This window comes from Ambystoma mexicanum, chromosome 4p, assembly GCF_040938575.1.
Source record: "Ambystoma mexicanum isolate Mex_15411 chromosome 4p, UKY_AmexF1_1, whole genome shotgun sequence".
Taxonomy (NCBI): Eukaryota; Metazoa; Chordata; class Amphibia; order Caudata; family Ambystomatidae; genus Ambystoma; species Ambystoma mexicanum.
In genome coordinates, this window is record NC_090927.1 from 805825606 (window position 1) to 805842962 (window position 17357).

At 42.1% G+C, this 17357-nt stretch overlaps 1 protein-coding gene across 4 annotated transcripts in view; it reads left to right on the plus strand.

Moving 5' to 3' along the window:
- The window catches only part of HTR1E (5-hydroxytryptamine receptor 1E), a 1306842-nt gene that overhangs the window by 761731 nt on the left and 527754 nt on the right, over positions 1 to 17357 (plus strand). The window lies entirely within an intron of this gene.

Genomic DNA, 17357 nt, shown 5'->3' on the forward strand with positions numbered 1-17357 from the left:
ATGGTGGGGACCGCCAAGTGGGACATAGCAGGACGTGTGCAGGATTACCATATGGTAAGGCTTGCAAATGGACCAATGGGTAAGTAGCTTTCTTACAATTTGCGGCGCACCAGGTACTAATAAACAATAAGGGGGAAAGGCTGGATCCCTGTGGAACACCACCGTTCAGAAGCACTGGGGAAGATTAATGGTCATTTTTTATGACTTTTGTTTTTCTATGGCCAATTCTAGATTTAAACCACCTAGTTACATTGTCTGAGCATTTCCCAGTGTAATAAGTCTATTAATCAACAGCTCCTGCTCGACTAAATCAAAAGCAGCCCGATAAATCGAGCAGCAAAAGTAGTGCAGTCTGACCCTTGTCGATGATTTTTACAATATTCGACTTAAGGTCTAACACAGCCGTTTCCATCCCATGTTTTAGACGAAAAGCTGACTGTCCAAACCCCAATATGTTATGTTACTCAACAAACTCACAGTATTGGCGGTAGGCAATTTTGTCTAGGATTTTCCACAGGAATGATACATTAGTTATGGGGCAAAAATGTGCAGCTACAGATGGAACTAGTTTATACTTTTTTAAAAGAGCAGAGATCCAGGCTTCCAACAAACAGTTTGGAACCCGGGATTCAAGAAAGGACATCTTTATTAATTTTGTTACCCATGGTAACAAAGCAGGAAGACACTCCTTAAACATGGAGGCAGGAAAGATGTTACCCATATTATAGACCTTTCCTATAATATGGAACTGTTAAAAGGTTGCAAATACATCCTCTAACACAATGCTACAATTTTTCAAAATAAAACACCCAACTCATCTACAGATAAGACCCATGATGGTTGCTCATGAACATTCTGGTTAAGTGTTATTACATTCAGGACCCTACATCTCACAATGTGGTACAGGGCCCCAGCCCACTTTATCTTTGTAGTCTCATCAAGCGGCCCAGAACTCCCAGGACCCTAACATCGTATGACTCAGTCCTAATATAAGTTCCATTTTTCTGGAAGTGGCACCCAGGATGACATCCATTTATAGTGACGGTTCCATTGTGTGGGATTCATTGACTCTTCATCTTCGTGGAGAAGAATTTCTTACTTTTGAGGACACCTCATGCTTATGACAATTACACATACTCCTCCTTTGTCCTCTCATCCCCTTCTCCCTGCAGAGCATACATTTGACGTGTTCAAGGCCATCGGATCTACTAATAGCGTCCATGCTCTGAACTGACCTTCACTCATCGCTAAAATAGTGTGCTACAAGTCAATTTCACATTTTCCAAAAGTTAAAAAAGTGTGCATGCTGTTAAGCAACCAATTGTTTCTTCCAAGGTTCAAAATTACTTTTTAAAGGTTTCTAATGGCTGGTATACATAGCTGTTTAACAACCAAGTTAAACATTGTGAAAGTCGCAGATTGTTCAGATTGTTGTTACTTAAAGAGTGGGAAACGTAATACTGCCATTTTCCCAGGAAGGCAGAGCCTTCCATTGTCCCCTGAGCCAGAGGGTGGTAGCCGCTACTGCTAAGTTGCAGAACCCCTCTACAAGAATGAAGGCAAGGGTCTGTTGTATCTCTCTCAGCAAAGATGATTAACACTGTTATCATGAGCAGGATCTGAGGAGAACGGTCGATCATTGCTCTGGGGGGAGTACAGGGGATTTTCCAGCAATGTGTTGGGGTCACAGTGCAGTTGCTCATATGATGTTTTGAAATACTCACTCTTATGATCCAGGGAGTTGGTCTTTGAGGATTTGGTTTCACCTGCATGCTATAATAGACGGGGTTTTAGGGAATCAATGCTTCAATCACGAATTTGCTGCAAAACATCAATTTTAGAATTATGCATCGATTAAATAAAGGTCAAGCAATGAGATTGTTTTCTACAGATGTAGAAAGGTCTACATGAAAACAGGTTTTTCTGGTCATTATTTATTTATTTATTTATTCGCATTTGTATAGCGCACTTGCAGCCCATGGACATCGAGGCGCTGTTACAAGTAGGTGTTGGATTCTTAATTCAGCAGATATGCATGAGACCGGAGGTCTTATGGATACACAATTACAGGCATAGTTGCAGGTGAAGCATGATATTCATAATACAGTGACAGAATGCCGTCAGGTACGTTTCATACAAAGAGCTTGGTTTTAACAGCTTTGCGGAAGGCTTGGTGGGATTCAATCATTCTGATGTGAGGTGGCAGTGCGTTCCAGTGGGTGGCGGCCCGAGTGGGAAAGCTGGCACCACCGGCGCGCACTTTGCGTGATTTGGGCGTGACAATCGTGTTGGAATAGCACATTCTTAATGGTCTGGTGGCAGAGTGCTTGGTGAAACGGGCAATATTTAGAATAAAGTCAACAGGGAGCTTCCTCGTGTTTGTCGCTGTCACCTTGTTACTAGAATTTGGCAGAGTATAGGGGGTGGCGGTGGGAGGACGGTTTCTGCCATTCACATTGAGGGGCCTCCTTTGTGAAGAGGTGAACTTTCATAGTCAACGAGGTCTATTTGTAAGGTCATTGCCTGGAGATAGCCATCCATAATTGTTAGTACCTTGACGAGACAGTCATTTGTGGGTATGTTGAAGAGGTAGCCATATTACCAGATGGTCAGAATAACACAGATGGGTAGAACATGTTTTGCTTTGTGACTCTTTATCTCTTTCTTCATAGTATGAGTTGTATGTGGACCAACCACCAAAAGAAATGGCCTTAATCGGGGCATTTGTTTTCCAGGCTCCACAGGTTCCTTATTATGGGGCTGGTACACAGACAAAGAGCATCCTTGGTGGAGTGTGGTTATTTCATCGTGCACTCCTGCCATGCAAAAATATGTCAATCTGCCAGTGGCCTTATGCACATGGAATACCCTACCATTGGGTGCAAAGTGACATGCAATTGCCTTAATACCTGGCATGGGGTAAAGGTGTTGTATTTACCTTCACCGACAGATCCAACTACTCAGTCAGGTGATTAACCCGGGCACCCTGCAGATCTGATAACATGCCCTGTATCTTGAGTTTAGATATATCATAATGAGAAATGTCTGGCTGGTCAAACTGAGACTTTGTGGAATTGATATGTATTAAATGTGGATGCTTGAAATGTAAATTAAGATTTGAAATCTGACGTTTCATGGAGAAAATAAAGTTCCATATAGTGGTCAGTAGAGACTACGTTTTTCTATGGCACAAATCACGTTCGGCATTCAGACATTTGATACATTTTACCAATTGAATTAGGGAGTTTGTGAATGTTTGCAATCACACCAAGATAGACCACGCGTGTGTAGGAGTCTAGGAATCTTTTCCAAGTAGGCATGATTGTTTTCCACTCGTGCAAAATACCTTTGGATGCTGCTTCCTTTTTACTGGGTTCTTGGAAACCAGACAGAATGCAATAAACACTGTGTTACGTTTTTAAAGAGCACTGGAAATACCAGGTATTCTCCTGTGTTCTGTGTTCTTTTGGTAAAAAGGCGGCATGGCACCCAGAAGAAGAATTTAAATTGGCAATAACAGGTTGTACTATCGATTTTGCTAAGGAGAAGAATAAGCTTAGACTGAAAACGCAGATGCTGGCCCTATGATTATTTATTGGCAAAGTTAATATGGTTGATACACAGAATGCATTGATACACACAGTCATGGAGTGTCTTTCTAACATTAACCAACTGGCTACAATTCTCAAAGGGCCAAATGACATTGACCGGCTGGGGCACAAATATGTTCTAGGTGGAGTTCCAGTGGAGGTGAGTACACAGCACCCTGCAACTGCCAATTCTATACTGGATGTGTGCATAATTGCCACCTCTTTGTGCAGAAGCCATGCAGGGATAGAGGTAACACTCTCATGAAGCAGACATTATTTGAGATAGCGTCTTGACTGTGCCCATCAGGTCAAGGAAAGATAGCACAGTGCAGGGCCACTCTCTGGTCAGAGTGAAGAAGGGTGGAGTTTGCAAAAATTGTCTGAGCGTGGCCATCTGAAGTAGTCTTGGAAGTTTGCAGTCTGGCTCTCCTTCTTTGTGGGCCCACTTCCTCTTTGCTTCCGAACTGGTCCTTGGGTGATATGGTTCGAGCAATTATGGGTGTAGACCTTCAGGCTATGAGGCAAATTTGCATCGCAGAGGGTTCAATTGCAGGAGGTATCCATTTCAACATTTCTCAGCCACCAGATAAGTGGATGACATCACATAACATCTATCCCAGGAAGCCTCTTGGGCTTTTGCTCAGGTCTAGTTTTAAAGGCAATTCTAGACATCTGGTTCTGGGAACTGCTCATTCACTCTCTGAGGCAGATAAAAGCAATGACCATATATGGCCACACAGCTATGCCACTCGCTCTCATAGGACACAATGCAAGGCTCTTGCACTCTACCCTGGATTTACCAGCAGTTCCCAGTAGGGCAACTACAGGGCATAGCAGGATGAATCCTATTAGAATCATACACAAAAATGGCTGCCACCAGCTGCTGACGCCCACAAACACAACAACAATCAGAGCACTTGATTACAAAAAATAGACAAAATGGTGGCCCAAAGTGTTAGGTAATCTATCGATTATATCAAACAAAAACACTTGTGAGAGCAAAGGATTGTTTCTCGTGATACTAATTATAGTTATCATTCAATGCCTACGCTACCATTTCCCTAAGTGGAAGAACACCCTATCCCACTGGGGTGTCCCTGTCCCCAGGTCGGAGGTGGTGTACCGCCTATCTAATAGAAAAGGGAAGGAAAAATGATATCCCTGTGTCTACAATGTATGCAATTACAACAGTTAAAAGAGTTGGAACAGGTCCGCCTTGCTATCATGGACATTTCATGGAGGAAGTGTTTCCTTGGGGTGCTAAGGCCATATTGTGTTCACCTTCCAAGAAGTCTGTACATGGTGTGTGGACCAGACGGTGAAGTTGAGTTCAACACAATGTCATAAAACTAGCTAAAACATTATTCATAATGAAACATATATGATGGGACTTAGAAATTACATGTAGGCCAGGTACTGCTGTTTTTCTAATCTTTCTTTTTGCATTTAGCACCTAATGTGTTCTGCAGAAGGGGCCGATCACGGTGGGGAGGACCTGGACCCTTTGCTACCAACTGTTCAATTCAGAACTGTATCCCATATTTCCTTCAGGGATATTGTAAATAAAGATGGTCTACCGGTTTCTATGACATGCTGGTTGCCGTCATTTGTATTTGTATTTATTGTTTTATATAGCGCCCTAATCCCGTCATCTTCATCAGGACCTGTCGTTTTGGTACGTCTTGTCAGATCGCCTTGCCCATCAGATACAGCACTATTTCCACATACAACCTTAAGCCCAAATTTGATGCCACTCCATCTGGGCTGTTCTTATTGTTTTCTTCGGCGTTCCTATTCCCTGTTCGTGATATATCAGCTTCCAGGAACAGAAAATCAAGGCCGGATCCCCGTGTGTACTGGAGGTACTGGAGTTATCACTGGCCATGTCTAGTTCCTGTGGTCCGACTTGCGCTGGATCAGGGGTGTTGCTAGGTCTGGAAAAGACCCGGGGCTAAGCTGATGTCGGAGCTGTCGGGACTGGGGGCTAGCTAGCCTTTTGGCTGTAGCTCCTGAGATTCTATCCGGGGCTACAACCAAAAGATCAGGGACTATAGCCCCCTTAGCCCCCCCCTAGCAACGCCTCTGCTTGGATCGACAACAGAATGGCCCAAAAACAAACCTGTAACTGTGATAGGTCTTTAAGTGATTCGGCAGTGGCATCTGTGGATGACTGGAATAAGGCAGGGGGTAACCCTGTTTAACGGGGGGCCTTTTGTCCCACTTTACAGAAACCTGGGGTATGGAACCAATACATAACGAGCACTATACCTGGAAAGCCAGAGGCTTGCATACAATAATAGACTACGTTTTTCTGTCCTCAGCACTCTCTAAGGGTTTAGACAAGTTTGAAGTAAAAGACTCGGGAAGCAGTGACCACTGCTTTCTCATTTTTGAAATGAGAATTGATTTTGTGCCTAAACCACCAGTGACATACTATGCCCATAATGTAACTGTTAATATTAGCGGTAACAGAATCAAATGGTGTCAAAGACTAAATGCAAAATTCACTGCCACCATGATTGGAGATAATGAGTCTATGACAAATTATAGCCGGGCAGAAAGCTACGCGGCCAACAACTTTACTAACTACATTGAAATGCATATAACCAATTTGGTGGGTGGTACTAATGACTATACACAGGGTATTAAAAACTACAGACATGCTATGGACACTGTTACCCACGAACGCAAAAAACTCTACAGAAAGGAGCTTAGACACCTAAAAAAACTAGGCCTAGCGTATTCTATTGCTTTGCTAGAGAAGAAAAAAATACAGCAAAAATACAAAAACTGGGTGATAGCTTACAAAGGTCGCCGTCAACAACTTGATGGGGCAGCAATGTTAACATCTCTTCATGGTCACAACTGTAGCAACTTTTGGACACTAATTAATGAGCAAGAAAAACCTCAGAAAGATGCTATGCTTAATCCTCTTTCTGAAGAAACATGGATAGGACATTTTTCCAACTTTTACTCCGAAAGTACGAAACCCAAAATGTATAAAGCCTTGGTCAGATCACCCTGGTTGCTGCAATTTTCTAGGGGGGATATAATGACATTAATAAATAAATCCAAAAACTCGGGTGCTACTGGTCCCAACAATCTATCCAATAAACTCCTGAAAATTAATCCGTCCTTTTGGGCCAAGGTCCTGTTCACACTCTATACTAACATTGTGATCTGTAAAACGATTCCGCAGTCCTGGAGAGTCTCCATTGTAATTCCAGTCTTTAAAAAAGGTCCAGATTGTGCCCCAAAAGCTACAGGCCTATAGCGATCGCTGATCCAGAATCGAAAATATTTGGTTCTCTAGTACTACGTGAACTGTTACACTGGATCAACAAAAAATCAATACTAGACGCTAAACAAATTGGCTTTCAAAAAAAGACTGGAAGTGACTGTGGGGGGTTTATACTAAAAGCTCTTATATCATCAAAGTCCATGAAACGAGACAAAAGACCTTTATTTGTGGCATCGATGGACTTAAGCTCAGCTTTCGATCTAGTCGACAGGAATCTTTTGTGGCAGAGACTTAAAGACCTGGAAATTCCACTTTATTTGCTTGATATTATTTCTGCCCTCGGATACTAAAGTTAAAATTTGTTTAAATACAGGGGGTCTTCTGTCTAAAGAGCTAACTATACCAAATGGTTTGCGTCAACCGTGCATGCTGGCCCCTACTGTTTTTAACCTGTACGTTAGTGGTGCTAACAAGGCGCTTAACGGTAAAGGACTTGTCTCTCCTAAAATAAATAATACAGAAATATCATGGCTTGCGTATGCCAACGATTTTTTACTGATGGACAACACTAAGATCGGACTACAAAGACTGCTTGCAGCCTTTGAAAATTTCACCTCCGACTTACAATTGAAAATCAATCCATCTAACACTGTTACAGTCAGGTTTGGCAAACGAAGCCTGAAAGAGAAGTCATTTGCATGGTTTTGTGGGAACAAGATCATTAAAGCCCAACAATCATTCAAATACTTGGGGTTTTACTTTTCTTATACTGATTCGAACGTTCTGATAAAGAGCCAACTTAAATTGAAAGCTGACATTGCCATTAGGCAGATGAGGGCAATTGACACTAGATATGGTAAATTTACCATGGTTCCTTTGAGGGAATTTTATATCAAGAAGATTATACCAAGACTGATGTATGGTGTGGAACTGTTTTCTAAAGAACTACATGAACATTTAGACAGTATTGAAAGCAGAATATGGAGATCAGTCTTATTCCATTTCCCTAAGTGCATACCTCTGGACCTGGTAAAATATGAACTGGGTCTCCAATCACTCTATGCACACGCAATGTGGAGACGAATGAGTCTATGGAGAAAATGTAAGACTGCTGCAGATGACACTCTGCACCAAGGGCTTTTCAAGAAAAGTCAAACCAGTTTATACAGAATCTTCATTTAGAAACAACTAACTGCCTTTCAACCCTAGGCATGTCAGTCACAACCCTTTGTAACAATCCTGCAAGAATTAAAATCAGCCTTATGGGTTTTGATTGGCAGAAGACCAAGGAAAACATCTTGGAATCGAATTTGTATAAATCAGCATGCTCCATTTGGAAATGGTTCCCAAATATAGAAGGATACTTGAATCAATACCCGAGTAAATGTATACGAAATGATTACATGCGTTTCCGATTTAACGTTATACCCACAAATCAAATCCTAAACATTAGGCAATGTAATCCAAATACTTGGCTAGGGTGTAGATTTTGCTTGAAAGAGGGTGAAGTAGAAACACTTCAGCATATTCTACTGGTCTGCCCTGGTCTTAAGGCTGAATGAATAAGGTACTTTGCACAATTTGTCAACTCCATCCATAACGTAGAACGAGATTTTATATGGCACAGAATGTTACACGACAACAATACAAGATTAAAAATACGAGTAACTACCTTTTTGCGGAATGTGTGCAAACTGTGTCAAGATGGACTGAAGACTGTTGGTTAGTCAAAACGTAATCCGGTCAGCTAAAATGTTATTTGGTTCCGCTAACTAAAGTATGATGAGAAACCACTGTACTTAGATGGATTTAGTCTAAAAAGTAAGAAAGTGATCGTTATGTAAATAATTTTAATGTGTGTTTAGTGCTTTTGGTGTATGATTAAGTTTTTATTTTGTTTTGATCACAGTATATTTAGCTAATGTAGTGAAATTGTTTGATTTCCTTTTTAACCGGAAGAAATGAATTTGTAATATATTAAAAGTATATGTATTTTTGTAAAACCAAAACAAATAAAAAAAAATAAAAAAGAAAATTCTGATGGTTACAGACAGCACTCTGCTAGACACTTATTACTTTCCCAGCACAAAGATCCCTTGCAATGCTTGATTCCTTTATAAAATGGTCTCATTCTCCACAGCATAATTTAATTAAAAATGTGAAACCATAACAGTGTGCGTGTGTTCACATGTGTGGCACACACAGAAGCCTGAACAGTGACAAGAATGTTGAAAGGCTCACATCAAGTATGTATGAAAGCACTGAAGGGGAATCTTTAATCACCTATCTCAGGAAAAGGAAGCCCTTTACAGCGACACCCAGATGTTCACAATTAACATCGAGGCTCCACCTGAGAAATGTTAAGTCAAACACTGAAATTATCAAAACTGAAAGTCATGCGTCATATTAAAATCAAATCACTGCCTCATCTAGACAAGAAGGGCAGAGCTCGTACTAATCTCATCACATCAAAGATGAACCTCAAGAAAAAATGTAGACTCTATCATTCCTCGAGCAAAGAAAGAAATACAACATTTGGTGACAGAGACAACAAGGATCATCCACTGAGCATTGTTGGTTTTATCTTTTCAAACACTACCTGCTTCCTCTCTTGCGCCTTCCTTTCTCAACAATTGACTACATCTTTCCATAGCATATTCAAAGAGTCTGTGATATCATTACTCTTTATGTGAAAGATATATCCTTGTTTAACATACATTTGTTTATCGGTTTAACAGACACCACATTTTATGTAACCTCTGTAATTCCTTACAGTCTTGGCTCAATTTTGCATTGTCTAACACCTTCATCTAAATTAACGAACTAAAGCGTGCTATTGACTGAAGGTAAACTAGCTTATTGACAAACAGATATTCAATTAAAAAAAACACCATGTTCATATACAAGATGACTTGGACAGGTCAATTAAGTGTGTTTACAAAGAGAAAAACAATGGTGCTATGAAAAGGGATAGGCAAAGAAATGGCAGAGGATGGGTTGTAGTGATATTCGATGAGATGAAGCCCCCTCATTTTTATGAAACATAGAAAAATTAGTAAAAACAGAGATTGGGAAAAAGCACATTTTCCAGGAGATCTTCAAAATTACCTGTGCTAGAACCGCATTACTTCATCTTGCATTGTGTTTGATCCCTTTAGGACTTTGAATATCTTTTATACCCCACTATTTCACCGCTCCATCATTATCCTGGTGGAAATTTGGCCTCCAGAATATGATACAATACTGAAAATGAGGTCTCACTAACACAACATTATTCTAGGGCTAGTCAGACATACCCATATTCTAAAGACTTGTTTTCCTATCCCCAATGCTCTGGTTCCATAATTAAAACTCTTTCGGTGCCTCCAAACCATCATCGTCCCAGTTTATGTAAATACCGTCCTACTCCTCCCTTCAGCATGTTAAACTGGACGGTCTCAGGGTAATTTGACAGTTTGGCATCCACACCATAGCAATGAAAATAGACCTATGCCTTGTTACACCTATGGACAGGACATCGCACCTTCAAATAAAAAGGTCAGCCTTTGCTGCTGGCAGGAGAGAAACATTGCTTTTGGTGCTGGTGGTGTTGTGTGTGCGTCTGTTTGTTTGTGTTATGGAGAATTCTCCAGAATAGCTCATTTCCCTTACCTACTGAGTCCCTCAGCAGCTTTGCTGGATTTCTAGGATTTTCTTTTTTACCTGGTAAGAGTGTGAGCCTTTTTTCCAACTCTTACATGTGTTTTGCTATGTGTTTAACATGTGTTGTGTTCATAGCGTGTGGAGCCTCACCTACTCCATAGGCATCATCTTGTTATTGTGTGTCACACAAGATCTTTAGTGGAGTGACACAGGGTTGTCTTTTTCAGACTTCCCACTTTAAACTCCATTTTATGGGACTGACTACTGTCTCTCAGAACATGTAAAGTTGGCATTGACATTATTAGTCTTTTTGAATTCACAGACCCAGTACAAACTATCTTCCATAGAGTACTAGAAAGGGTTAACAGTCATCCCTTTTTGTCTGTCTCTCATGGAACATTATTTTGTTCCCCTTTCTTTAAGATTTGGCTGGTGGCAGTGGTATCTACCATATTTTTCCTACCGTGTTCTATGAAAATAGTCTTGGTACCGTTTTAGGCTATGTTAGTAGCGTCGAACTTTAATCCGCTGGACCCCATTTACTTTTATTTGGTTCCAGCTGGGTTTATTTCCCATTTCTTTTTGTAAAGGTCTTTCTTGTGTTTTACCCTGTGCGCCAAACCAGGTTTTGGCAGGCTTCTGCACAAAAGCCCTCCGTAGGCGCCTGAGAGGCTAGGTAGACAGGACGTAAGGGAGGGGATTTGGGACCCCTGCACAGGGTCTCCTTGGAGACCCAAGTCACACTCTTGTTTGATTGGCTAGGTGACTGTCCTGCCATGACAGCTACCCTGATGTGTGATTAACAGCCAGGCTATGTGAATGGGGGAAAACTGCATAAAAAGCAGGTCTCTGGGACTTGGAAGGCAGAGTCTCCACTGGATCGAGAGAACCAAAGAGAAGCTGAAGAAAGAGGACCACCACCAGGACCAAACCTCCTGGTGAAGCCCTGATGCGGCTCCGAATCTCCAAACTTCGATGACAGAGAAGAACTGCAAGGAATCTTCTTCCCTTGAGCTGGTGGACCAACCAGTTTGACAAACGCCAAGCAAGGCCTCCCTCCCCTGGAAGAATTTGCTGTGCATCGCTGCAGTGAACCGGATAGCAAGGAGGACCGGACCCTGTTTGGGTATTAAGGAGCACACCTTTTATTCGTTGCTTTGCTCTGCTGCTCGTTTCTTCCCTGGGCAGTGCAGGACCCTCCAGTCTTCCTCCTTCATGTCAGTCCAACAGTCGCTTCAGGAACCGTGAGCCTGTAGGATCTGCCAGGAACTTCTGCCTCAGCTACAGCATTCTTCTTCTTCTAAGGTACTGTTCAAACCCGGTTGTTTGTTCCGTCCGACCGCGGTGAAAGTGTTTTAAATTTTTCACCAATCCGAGGGCTTGTGTTTCTCTACTCTTTTAAATAACTTTTCCTTTGACCAACCTCGTTTTGAAGAATTAATGGCGAACTACTCTGAACTGTGTGATCTTCTGCAAAGACTCTGAACCATTAACATTGGCCCAGGCCTAGTGATTTGAATCCTCATTGTAGCAAGCCTTTTCTAGATTGCCCTGCCTACTTACTTGTTGGTGCTGTTTGATTGTGTATAATCTTGTCTTTCCCTCTCTTTTTAAATTGCTGGAGTGTCATTTTGCTCACACTTCATTTTGAGCTTAACTTGTCCAGAATTGATTGGGTGTTGTGTAGTATATTAACAAGTGTGATTTTTATGCTGCTTTACTTAGTGAACTGTTATACAAATGAATGTGTAAATAAATGTATATTCATTTACTCAGAAACCTTGAGTCAGTGTTTGTTTGAGCCATAGCAATTTCTGTCCTTTTTGTAACTTCTGATACTGCTCACTTTACTCTTAAGATAAGTCTGGCTGCTCAGCCATCCTACCCCTTTACTGTGTAGTACAGGCAAGTACCAAAGATGAATTTGTACTGTCACTTGTGGTCTTAATTGTATGTGGTGTTACCAAAGTGTACTGCACATGATTCTGCCTAACAGTGTGTGTATGTTATTTAAATATATCTCTGCGTACTTCCTCCACCAAACACAAATAGGTCAACATGCTCACATTGGCTGCCTCTGGAAAACTCTTGAATACCTGTTTCCTTCAAAGGGTTTCCAGAGGCAGCCAGCACACGCATGAACTAAAATGCACTTTTTGTTTTTTGAAAGCATTATGACAGACCATGTTAGGTCATGCCATATTATGTCATGTTTCGTTATGTTGGACTTGTAATGTCATGTCACTTGGTAGAAATCCCCAAACTCCTGTGCTTAAGGTGCCGGATAGCCTCTGCATGTGGGTCTTATCATGGACTGTTGCCCGCCTGGAATATTGTCCATATAACCCGCTGTGCCCCTTTTTCTTCCTGAAACAGGGATTACTATATAGAAAGGAAACCTCCAGAAAAGGCCTGAATAAAACTCAGTTAGAAATACTCCAAGCCCATTGCAAGATCATCCTAGAGATTGAACATTCTCATTTGACAGGGGGACATTTAGGGCAGCCTGTCACCCAAGCGCACATCAGTGGGAAATTCTACTAGCCAAGTAGATATCCATGTTGAAATAAAGAACTTCATTCAGAAATGTGAAATATGCCATAAAACTAGTGCACATATCCCCTTACATGCCCTCCTAAACACCTTACTGATAACAGAAGTCCCTTTCTCCCGAATTGGGATGGATATTATTGGACTGTTGGAAACCTCTAGACTGGGTAATACATGTTCTCTCGTAATCGTTGATTATGCTACCTGGTATCCAGAGGCCTTCCCCATGCAGAAAAACACACCCCAAAACATTTTAAAACACCTACTGCCATTATTTTCTAAGGTTGGTCTCCCCAAGAAAATCCCAACGGATCAGGGGATCCAATTTCATGAGCAAACTTACGGGTGAAGTCAAGTAAAGGAATTACAACACATTAGCACCTTAAGAACCTCAGTTTACGACCCCCAAATGGACGGGTGGTTGAGAGATTTAACAAAAATCTTAATATGATTTTGAGAAAATTGGTAGATGAAAATGGGAAGGACTGGGATCGCATTGGCCCTATTTGCAGTAAGAAAGATCCCTCAGGCATCCACCAAATTCTCTCTTTTTAAATACTTCATGGTAGAGAATCAAGAGATGTCTTAGACATGCTCTGGAGACCTGGGAAGTGAGAGAAGAGGTGCCTATTCCCCTCTCACAGACAGCTACCCGATTGCGAGAACATGTGAACTCATCCAGAGTCTAGTCCATAGTCACATGGAGAAAGCCCAAGCCCAACAGAAGCCCACCTACGACAACAGGGTGAATTTGAGATTGTTTTCAGTAGGTCAGAAGGTATTAATCCTCTTACCTACCTCTGAAAATAAACTTGTCTCAAAGTGGCATGGGCCATATGAGGTGCTAGAGCGAACAGGAACCTGCACCTATAAAATAGCCCAACCTGATAGAAAACAAAATACCCACCTTTACTGCGTAAATCTTCTAAAGGAGTGGAACGGAAATCCTTCCGTCACCACCTCCTCAAGATTGTCTTGTTTGGTACCCGAGGAGATAGCCAACTCTGAACTTGTTCCCCAAGAAATATCTAAACAAATACAGGAAGCTTTGAGCGTCATTATTATGGCGTTCCCCCATATATTCTGTGAGAAACCAGGGAGAGTACATGGTACTTATCATTATCAGAACCCCAAACTGAAAAGTGGTCCATTTGAAATCATATAGACTCCCAGTAGCACAACAACAAATAGTGGTTGAGGAAGTGAAGAAAATGCTGAAGGCACACATTATCGCGCCCTATTCAAGTCCATGGTCCTCCCTTATTGTGTTGGTAACTAAATCTGATCATTATTGGAGGTTTTGCATAGACTTCAGGCAGGTTAATCGATACCTATCCTGATGAGGACAATGCATGTTACAACAACTTAAAACAAACCTTGCGTTAGAACCCCATCCTAAAAGTAGTAGACTTTTCAAAAGAATTTGTGTTACAAACAGATGCCTCTCTCACAGGGTTAGGAGCAGTTTTGTCACGAATATGTGATGAATTACTCTGTGTTGGAATTAGAGGCCCTTGCCATCAAATGGGCAATTGTCCATCTAAGATACTACCTTCTAAGGAGAACGTTCACACTTGTCACCGACCACTCGTCTTTAGTATGGATAAGTCATTGGAAAGACTCTAACCCTCGAGTCATGAAATGATACTTCGACCTACAACCCTACTGCTTCACTGTGGAACACCAAAAAGCTAAAGAACAGGGAAACGTTGATATCCTTTCCCAGTTTCACTGTGAAACAGATGTGGCTACTTTGCATAGGGGAAGGGTATGTGAGAAACCAGAGGGTGACTTGCCCACTAGTCCCTGGGGTTCTCTCTCTCAGGTGGCCAGGGCATGGCCATTGCCTTTGGATCCAGACCCTGGGGTGGACCAGTGCGGGATGATTACCTGGGGAGTAGGGGTGAGACCGCCGATGGTGAGACATGGTGTTACCCTCTTTTTTGTTCATCTACCCCATCCTATTTTGTGGGATTTTCCAAAGTCCCAACTCCCCCCACTTTTTACACAACACTGGGCTAAGGAAGCGGGTGACTGAGAGTAAACAGACTAACTCTCTCAGATCGTTCTGGACATGTCCCATTAATCGGTTCAGGCAAAGTAAGTCACTTTACACTAAGTGCATACACCTGATACCAGTTAACTCTCCTCACACGAATGAAAGGCAACACCTAAAGACACACTCTGAGCAATGAGGAACATTAGTACGAGTAGAACTTCCGGGACAAAGGCACACCTACTGGAGAAGGGCAGCAGACCAAGGGACAATAGCAGCGGGCCGTAAACCCCCAGGGTTTCCTACTGGAAGTCGTAGCCTATGACAGACCATGAAAGACACGTGGAGAAGGCCAGAACCCACAAGTGAAGATTGCATTGTGTTTCAAGGACACCAGAGACCCTCCCAGATGAATGGCAGAGTTGGGGAGGAGATGCCAAGCCTGTGGTACTAACCTTGACTCGTGAATTGGACATAGCAAAACATGAAAGAAGCACACACAGCTGGTGAGTTGGCAAGGAACCTGAGAGACTGGTGTGTGTAAAAGCGGATGAAGTAGCAACATTATATCACAAGTGAAGACTGCACATGTGTGGATGAGATGCGAAGAAAGGCAGACCTCTGAATGAACTACGAAGTAAAAGCTGCTGTAAGATCAGCAATTCTAAGTAACAGAGTAGTCCGCCGAAAGGAAATAGCCAATTTGAAAGTAGCCATGAAAGGTACATTGTTTGAATCTAGAAAGCTAACTAACAACAAAAGTAAGTTAACCGAGCGTAAACATGAACTGTGAGTCGAAGTGGTCCTGCGGTGGTCAGTAAAGCCTCACGCATATTCGAAAGTTTAGTTTTATTTGCTTAGTCTTTGACATCCAAAAATGGGTCCGAGCCTGATTGAGGGAGACCCAAAGTATAATAAGCTTGAGGAAGCGAGCCCCCGACAAGTTTGTGTCCAACTGTGACGTGAGAGGTCTGAGCCCGACAGAGGGGGACATACGTGAACTGTGTGCTGAAAGGTCTGAGCCCAGCAGAAGGGGACCTATGTGGACTTTACGCTGGAATTCAATTTTTAAAGTTAAGACACTTTAACATGGAAAGCCAGGCGGGCCTCAATCCACGGTTTGGAACTGCTTAGAGTGTTAGAAAAGATCAAGAGTGTGTCATCCTGCCTACTGGGACACCCTTATTCTGTGAGGTATGACACGAGGAGATCTGGTTCAACCACCTTTATTCTTTTGAACATGATTATTTCCTTTGCAAACATTTCTCCGTTTACACTTTTTCTACAATAGATAGGGCAGGCATTAGGTTTTGTTAGCATAGGCCATTTTGATTTGATTGACTCCACTAGGACTGTTTTGTTTATCGTTCGATGGTCGAGACTACTCCCATCTTCGTTATAGGTCAAAATAGGAGTTTCTCCGACCCCCACATTTTCAATAAAGGTTTTACAAATTGTGTCCATTGTGTCTGTGTCATACTTTTAATACCATGCCTCGCGTACATTATCCAGTTCCACCCGACACTATCCCCAACTCTTCTTCAGCTAGAAACCTCAGTATCATCTATGACCTTTCTCACACCTTCTCTACTTTCATCTCCAAAAAGCAGATTTTGCAGAGAGTAACTCAGGAACAAAAACGGATGCTCCTATCAATGCCAATTTAAGCAAAAGGTGTCAGAGTTCGGGGTTGAGACTGTAAGTGCCTGGATGCCGAGTCTACTGAGGTCATGGATCTCTTATTGGAACTGGGTTTTTCTTTCCCTCCACGAGGAACGATGCTTCAGGGACCTCACATAACGTATACTCTACTTGCAAGGGGACTGTGGATGAATGCAGATGCAATATAGGTGCTTAAATAGAACTGGTTAAAAAAATTTATCAGGATGAGTGAAATTATAAACTGTGTTCTCTCTATCATAGGGATATTACTCTGCCTCTGGATCTCTACATCAGGGTGCACTCACAGGGGTATAGTACCCAGCACCCTTCTCTGCTCTTTACACAGGCTTAGTTAGCAAACACCCAGCTTACATCTTGCCCCGGACCTCTGTCACAGGGATATAGATTAGTGCCCAGCTTTCATCTTTACCACAATCGCAGTTATAGGGCTATAGCACTCGTTCTGATCTGGTTCTATGTGAAAACATCTAATTTTAAAGGTCTCAAGAGAAAAAAGACTGATTTTCAATGCCCGATGTTCTGTAGATCATAAAAACAACACTGCAAATGTCTTTTTCTCTTGAGATCGTTGAAATTTGTCTGTTGGTGATTTAAAAAAAAGATTATTGGGTGGTTTTACTCCCACACCCACCATTGTAGCTCCCTGCCGCCCACC